We start from the raw sequence: 8,727 nt of genomic DNA, 5'->3' as shown, positions 1-8,727 counted from the left end.
ATTTATGGATTAAAACAAGCCTCCAGACAGTGGTATTTGAAGTTTGATGAAACAATAAGAAAATTTGGGTTTAATGAGAATAAGGAGGAAAATTGTGTTTATGCAAAGTTCAAGAATAGGAAATTCATTTTCCTCATCCTATATGTAGATGACATCTTAGTCGCTAGTAGTGATGTTAATCTGCTATTGGAGACGAAGAAGTTTTTGTCCTCGAATTTTGATATGCAAGATCCCGGTGAAGCTTCATTCATTTTAGGAATTGAAATTCACCAAAATAGAAGAAAAGGGGTTTTAGGATTATTGCAAAAGGCATACTTGGAAAAGATTCTAAAGAAATATAGTATGCATGTGAGTAAACCTACGCCTGCTCCCATAGTCAAGGGTGCTAGATTTAGGAAATTTCAGTGGCACAGGAACCAATACGAGATCGATTAAATGAAAGCGGTTCCATATGCTTCAGCTATCGGAAGCATAATGTATGCTCAAGTATGTACACGTCCTGACTTAGCTTTTGTGACTGGGATACTTGGCAGATATCAGGATAATCCAGGAATAGATCACTGGAGCATGGTAAAGAAGGCACTGCACTATGCAGAAGGCACGAAAGGCCTAATGTTAATGTACAGAAGAAATGATTCTCTAGAAATAGAAGGGTACTCAGATTTAGATTTTGCGGGAGATGTAGACGATAGAAAGTCCATGTTAGGTTATGTATTTACTCTCGCAGGTGGAGCCATATCGTGGAAAAGCTCGAAGCAAACCGTCATTGTATTGTCCACAATGTATGCCGAGTTTGTAGCATGTTTTGAGGCTACGGGATAGGCAAAATGGCTAAAGAAATTTATACTCGGGTTGAAAGTGGTAGACAACATTCAAAAGCCACCTAAGATGTACCGCGACAATGAGCCAGCAGTGTTTTATGCTCACAACAATAAGTCAAGTGGTGCTGTCAAATACATTGACATCAAGTTTTATGTTGTGAAAGAGAAAATTCAGGATCATATCATTAGTCTAGAGCATATAAGAACAAAGAAAATGCTTGCAGATCCGCTCATGAAAGGCTTACTACCCAATATGTTCAGAGAACACTTAGCCGGTATGGGTTTACGGGAAAGCCTATGATCCCTGGATACTAAGGGCCCAAAATAAGAATCTGTTTCAAAATAGAAAGGTGTATTGTAGCTGTTGAATCTGATAGTACGTAACCGATGATTGTGACGAGGCATGCTCTATACACTGATCTATGATGAAATGGGTGCTAAGTTAAATATTTCAAGTTTAAGACTAAGCTTAAGTATAAGATGAGATCAAGATGGAGAATGTTAGTTTTGATCTCATCCAACTCGGACCAACGACCGAATCGGACTCCTTGATTGTTGGATGTATGCCCTAGAGGCAATCATAGAGATGGTGATATTCCATTTGTATCCATGATTTGTATATTGTGTTCATTGAATATCCATTAAAGGCTACTTGAATTGATTTGCAATTATGTGAATTGTATGTGAAACTCTTTACTTGTATGGTTATTCTAAAGTTGTCCCTAGTCGGAGTTCATGTGAGGACACACATGAATATTAGACTAGCACATTTATTAGTTGATGACTATGTTTCACAAGTCATGGACATGGAGATGTTGAACTAATAATGTGGACACATGTGGAGACATGTGTTAGGACTGACCCAACACGAGAAGTAGTTCTCTCTTTAAACAACATATACGCTTTGTCCTTAGACCTGAGATTGTCGCATGTATTCTAGATGTGGATCGACCTACTTAGGGGCTATCAAACGCTACGCCGTAACAGGGTAGTTATAAAGGTAGCTTTCGGGTTTGTCAAGAAGCATGCTATGAGACATGGTCAATCAAGATGGGATTTGCCCCTCTCTGATTGAGAGTGATATCTCTGGGCCCCTCGAGTGATCGGATCCGAAAATGCATGGCCATGCTACGTACGGTTAAGAGTTAACCTACAAAGGGATTCCGAATCACAGGATCGAGAAAGAGCGGTCAGCTTGAAGCTAGACCAAATATCGTGAGGCAAAGGGAATAGCATGTATATTATGTTGTGATGGTTCGTCTGATATGATCTTCGTATGCGTATAGGAGTTGGCACGTCTTGCTAGAGGCCGCTACCGACTATTGGGCCGAGTAGGAGTACTCGGGCCATGTCTATACGTATCCGAACCCATAGGGTCACACACTTAAGGGGCTGGAAGCCCAATTCGGATCTGATCCGAGTTGGATTAGGTTTAGGAGTGCTAATGGGCCTCGGATCCAGAGGCCCATCAGGAAACTCTATAAATAGAGGGGTGGGGGCGCCCTAGGGTTTTACACCTTTTGGCTGAACACACTTGCCGCGCCTCCCACGCCCTCGCCTGTTGCAACTCGCGGATCTAGCAGTCCGGCTTGCGACGCTTCCTCCCTGCACGTGTGGATACCTTGGAGGTGTTGCGCCTGCAGCACTTGGACGAGCCATCGACGAGCCGCCGACGAGCCACGACGAGCCGACGACGAGCCGCGGCACCGGAGGCGATCTTGTTGTGCACGTGGACGAGCTGCTGAGGAGCCGCTGAACGTGATCGACTACGTACGACTACGTTGTTCGACTACGTACGACTACGTGATCGTTTTCACTGCACCGACGCATATCTACATCTTCCGCACCAGTAGTGCGTCGAGTGGTAATCCCGTGATCCTTATACGGCAGTTCTTCCTGGTTATACGCGGTAGAAATTTTGATTTGCGCTAGCGTAGCCTACCTCGTATCCCAACAGTGGTATCAAGAGCCTTAGCTGCTTAGTTTTGGATTCGGGATGTGTGCATATGGAGATATGCGAGTTTTCTGTTTGATCTATGTCCTGGTTTTGTGCCCTTGCTGCAATGGTAGTGTAACGACATACTCCTACCGGTCGGTTTCCGCCATCGGAGTTAAGTGATACACGTAAATCCAGTTGCAGTGAGGGAAGATCAATATGATTGGTCAAATCGAGATCCAGGGTCATACGCCAGGCGCATTAGATGTGCAATAGTAGATGTGATCTACTGCCGGGGTCGGGATTTTGCCGTATGCGTATGCTTCGGTAAATCAGCCGTAACTTTTCGGTACGATCTCGGATCGAGGCGATTTCTATACGAAAATTGATCTACAGAAAAAGTTACACGTGAATTTCAACCGCTTCGCCGTTTTCGGCGAAATTAGATTTGCCAAATTCGGCTTGGAAGATAGAGTTTCGGGCCTCCCAAGTTTGGAACGTTAGGACGCCTAACTCTATTTTGCAGGATGTATGCATGTATCTTGTGATCAGTATGGCCTCCTTGTGTATGTGATGCATGTGTGTAACTCATTCGTGACCTGCGTGTCGCGCGTACGGCAACACGGCAGGAGCCATATGTGTTGTCACTTTATTGTATTTAATGGTCTGCATACCAATCTGTGATGATCCAAGCAACTATGTAATCTTCATTACTAGATTCTTTACTAGCTATTAGGCGTAATAGCATGTTCTAGTTCTTGGAGGACTCATCACCAGGAGGATGGCGCACATAGAACATGGAGATGGAGATCACCATGGTGAACAGCTTCTATGGAGATGGAGATCACCATATGAAAACGGGCCATACTGTGTCACAACTGTGTGAATGCTATTTTGATTTATGTTTTACTTTCTGCATGCTGTGATGTTAGAAGTAGAACGATCCCTTACAAAGTTTAAGTTAGTATACCCTCCCAACTAAAACTTGCACCGTCCCATGTCTTGTACAATTAGTGGTGGGTCTATGAAATTAGGGTGCCACTAGTTTTCCTTGACTAGACGAGTTTGTGTCGGACACTTACACGCATAAGGGTTGGTTTGCTTAACAAGGTTATCTTAACGGTTAAGGACCTTGGGGCATAAAGGTTGGGCGCCGAGACATAGAGATGTCACCCAACAACAGGAGTCATATGTGATATGATTAGCAAAAGTTGCTTACCGATCTACCTCGTTTGCTAGCGGTGATGCTAAAGCTCACTAGTAGACTTGTTAGTTGTGGATCCTGAATCACTAAGTTTCAATAGAGGGATATTGATTTTAGTGGGAATAGATTCTGTTAAAATAGTTTAATGTAATTTGCTCTATCATGGATACGTTTGTCTTAGTGTATTTTGCATTACTTTTGTTGTAGATTAAATGGCACCTAGCAACACCACCGCATCGTTTGCTTTGCGTTCGGTCCTTGAGAAGGACAAGTTGAATGGAACAAACTACTCGGATTGGATCCGTAACCTGAGAATTGTTCTCAGGGCTGAGAAAAAGGAAGATGTTCTAGACACCCCACTACCACCAGTACCTGCTGATGATGCATCTGCTGCCGTTAAGGCTGCTTACAAGAAGGCATTTGATGCTAATCTTGAGGTAAGCTGCCTTATGCTTGCTTGCATGGAACCCGAGCTGCAGATGCAGTTCGAAACAAATCATGAGGCTTACGATATGATCGTGGCGCTCAAGGACATGTTCCAGACACAGGCTAGGACCGAAAGGTTCAATGTGTCCAAAGCCTTTCTGGAGTGCAAGTTAGCAGAAGGCGCAGCAGTAGGACCACATGTAATCAAGATGGTTGGTTACACTCAGCGATTGGAGAAGCTGGGCTTCCCAATGGGCAAAGAGTTGGCCACTGACTTCATTCTCTCATCTCTTCCGCCTAGCTATGGGAACTTCATCTCGAACTACCATATGCATGGGACGGAGAAGGGTCTGAATGAGCTGTGTGGTATGCTCAAGACAGCAGAGGTAGACATTAAGAAAAGCGCTAGTACCAGCCATGTGATGGCTGTACAGAACAAGCCTACCTTCAAGAAGAAGGGCAATTCTTGGAAGAAGAAGGGTAAGGCTGGAGTGTCCAAGCCAAACCCAACGCCCAAGGCTAAAGCTGGACCTGCTCCAGATAAAGAGTGCTTTTACTGTCATGAACTTGGTCACTGGAAGAGAAACTGCAAGCAGTACCTAACTTCGTTGAAGAACGGCGGAAGTAAGAGTACTTCTACCTCAGGTACGCTTGTTGTTTATGTTATAGACAACATATTTCTAGCTGATACAGTTATTAATTCTTGGGTATTTGATACCGGATCGGTTGCTCATATTTGCAATTCGATGCAGGGAATGATAAAAAGTAGAAGCGTGGAAAGAGGAGAAGTTGATTTCCGCGTGGGCAATAATGCAAGAGTTGCTGCTTTGACCGTCGGGACGATGCAACTCCACCTCCCGTCAGGATTTATTATGGAGTTGAATAATTGTTATTTTGTTCCTAGTTTAAGTCGAAACATTTTATCTCCTTCATGTTTGATGAAGGATGGTTATTCATTTGCGAGTGAAAACAATGGTTGTGTGATCTCTAAGAATAATATGTTTATGGCTTTTGCACCCATTGTGAATGGATTGTTTGTTTTAAATCTTGATGGTTCACCTGTCTGTAATGTAAGTGCTAAAAGGCCTCGGCCTAATGATTTGAGTCCTACCTACTTGTGGCATTGTCGTTTGGGTCATATAAGTGAAAAGCGCATGAAGAAGCTCCATTCTGATGGACTTCTAACTTCGTTTGATTTTGAATCATACGAGACATGTGAGGCTTGCTTGCTAGGCAAGATGACCAAGATGCCTTTCACAGGATTTCCTGAGAGAGCAGTAGACTTGTTGGAACTCGTACATAGTGATGTATGCGGACCAATGAGCACGACGGCTAGAGGAGGATTCCAATACTTCATAACTTTCACTGATGATTTTAGTAGATATGGCTATGTCTACTTGATGAGGCACAAGTCTGAAACCTTTGAAAAGTTCAAGGAATTTCAGAATGAAGTTGAAAATCAGCGTGGCAAGAAAATTAAGGCCTTACGATCTGATCGTGGAGGCGAGTATTTGAGCCACGAGTTTAGCAATCATCTAAAGAGTTGCGGAATTGTTCCACAACTTACGCCGCCTGGAACACCTCAGAGAAACGGTGTGTCCGAGCGACGTAATCGAACTTTGTTAGACATGGTTCGATCAATGATGAGCCAGTCGGACCTACCGTTGTCATTTTGGGGATACGCTCTAGAAACAGCAGCTTTCACACTAAATAGGGTACCATCTAAATCCGTAGTTAAGACACCATATGAGATATGGACTGGAAAGGTTCCTAGTCTGTCTTTTCTAAAGATTTGGGGATGTGAAGTGTTTGTCAAGCGACTTCAGTCGGACAAGATCACACCCAAGTCGGATAAGTGCATTTTCGTGGGATATCCAAAGGAAACTTTGGGATATTATTTCTACAACCGATCAGAAGGCAAAGTGTTTGTCGCTCGGAACGGGGTTTTCCTAGAGAAAGAGTTTCTCAAAGGAGAAAAGAGTGGAAAGACAGTGCATCTTGAAGAAGTTCAAGATGAGCCAATCGGGCAAGAATCAATGAGTGATGCTAACGTAGCAGAACAAGTTGAGATGCCCATGGCAAGAGAAGCACCGCCACAACCACGAAGGTCGGCAAGGCTCCGCGAAATGCGGGAAATATTATTGTTGGACAATGATGAGCCTGCGACATATGCAGAAGCAATGATGGACCCAGACTCCGAAAAATGGCAGAGTGCCATGCAATCCGAAATAGAGTCCATGGGAGACAATCAAGTTTGGAACTTGGTTGACCCGCCTGATGGTGTTAAAGCCATAGAGTGCAAGTGGATCTATAAGAAGAAAAAGGACATGGATGGAAATGTTCACATCTATAAAGCACGACTTGTCGCAAAAGGTTTTCGACAAGTTCAAGGAGTTGACTACGACGAGACCTTCTCGCCCGTAGTGATGCTTAAGTCCATTCGGATTATTCTAGCTATAGCTGCATATTTCGATTATGAGATATGGCAGATGGATGTCAAGACAGCTTTCCTGAATGGAAACCTAGCTGAGGACGTGTATATGATACAGCCCGAGGGTTTTGTCGATCCGAAAAATGCTGGAAAGGTATGTAAGCTTCAGAGATCCATTTATGGATTGAAGCAAGCATCTAGGAGTTGGAACATTCGTTTTGATGAAGTGGTCAAAGGGTTTGACTTCACCAAGAACGAAGAAGAGTCTTGTGTTTACAAGAAGGTTAGTGGGAGCTCTGTAGTATTTCTAATCTTATATGTGGATGACATATTACTGATTGGAAATAACATTCCTATGCTTGAGTCCGTAAAGACTTCACTGAAAAATAGTTTTTCGATGAAGGACTTAGGGGAAGCGGCATATATTCTGGGCATTAAGATCTATAGAGATAGATCGAGAAGGCTTATAGGTTTGAGCCAAGATACTTATATTGACAAAGTGTTGAAGCGGTTCAGCATGGAAGAGGCAAAGAAAGGGTTCTTGCCTATGTCACATGGCATACATCTCAGCAAGACTCAGTGTCCTTCGACTGCTGATGAGCGGGATCGCATGAGTAGAGTGCCATATGCCTCGGCTATTGGATCTATCATGTATGCAATGATAAGTACTCGCCCAGATGTTTCATATGCGCTAAGTATGACAAGCAGACACCAATCTGATCCAGGTGAGAGTCACTAGACAGCGGTGAAAAACATTCTTAAGTACTTGAGAAGGACTAAAGATATGTTCCTCGTCTATGGAGGTCAGGAGGAGCTCGTTGTAACAGGTTACACCGATGCTAGTTTCCAAACCGACAGAGATGATTCAAAGTCACAATTAGGATTTGTGTTCACACTGAATGGTGGTGCTGTTAGTTGGAAGAGTTCCAAGCAGGAGACGGTGGCCGATTCTACGACGGAAGCCGAGTACATCGCGGCTTCGGAAGCCGCGAAGGAAGGTGTTTGGATTAGGAATTTCCTCATTGAGCTTGGTGTGTTCCCGAATGCGTCCAGCCCATTGAATCTCTACTGTGATAACAATGGGGCAATTGCGCAAGCAAAGGAGCCAAGGAACCACCAGAAGAACAAACACGTAATGCGGCGATTTCATCTCATTCGAGACTTCATTAACCGGGGTGAGATCAAGATATGCAAAATACACACGGATCTGAACATTTCTGATCCGTTGACAAAACCACTCCCGCAGGCTAAGCATGATGCGCATGTAAGAGCTATGGGTATTAGGTACCTTCTAGATTGACTCTAGTGCAAGTGGGAGACTGTTGGATGTATGCCCTAGAGGCAATCATAGAGATGGTGATATTCCATTTGTATCCATGATTTGTATATTGTGTTCATTGAATATCCATTAAAGGCTACTTGAATTGATTTGCAATTATGTGAATTGTATGTGAAACTCTTTACTTGTATGGTTATTCTAAAGTTGTCCCTAGTCGGAGTTCATGTGAGGACACACATGAATATTAGACTAGCACATTTATTAGTTGATGACTATGTTTCACAAGTCATGGACATGGAGATGTTGAACTAATAATGTGGACACATGTGGAGACATGTGTTAGGACTGACCCAACACGAGAAGTAGTTCTCTCTTTAAACAACATATACGCTTTGTCCTTAGACCTGAGATTGTCGCATGTATTCTAGATGTGGATCGACCTACTTAGGGGCTATCAAACGCTACGCCGTAACAGGGTAGTTATAAAGGTAGCTTTCGGGTTTGTCAAGAAGCATGCTATGAGACATGGTCAATCAAGATGGGATTTGCCCCTCTCTGATTGAGAGTGATATCTCTGGGCCCCTCGAGTGATCGGATCCGAAAATGCATGGCCATGCTACGTACGGTTAA

This window comes from Setaria italica, chromosome VIII (genome assembly GCF_000263155.2).
Source record: "Setaria italica strain Yugu1 chromosome VIII, Setaria_italica_v2.0, whole genome shotgun sequence".
NCBI lineage: Eukaryota > Viridiplantae > Streptophyta > Magnoliopsida > Poales > Poaceae > Setaria > Setaria italica.
This window is presented reverse-complemented; position numbering follows the sequence as displayed.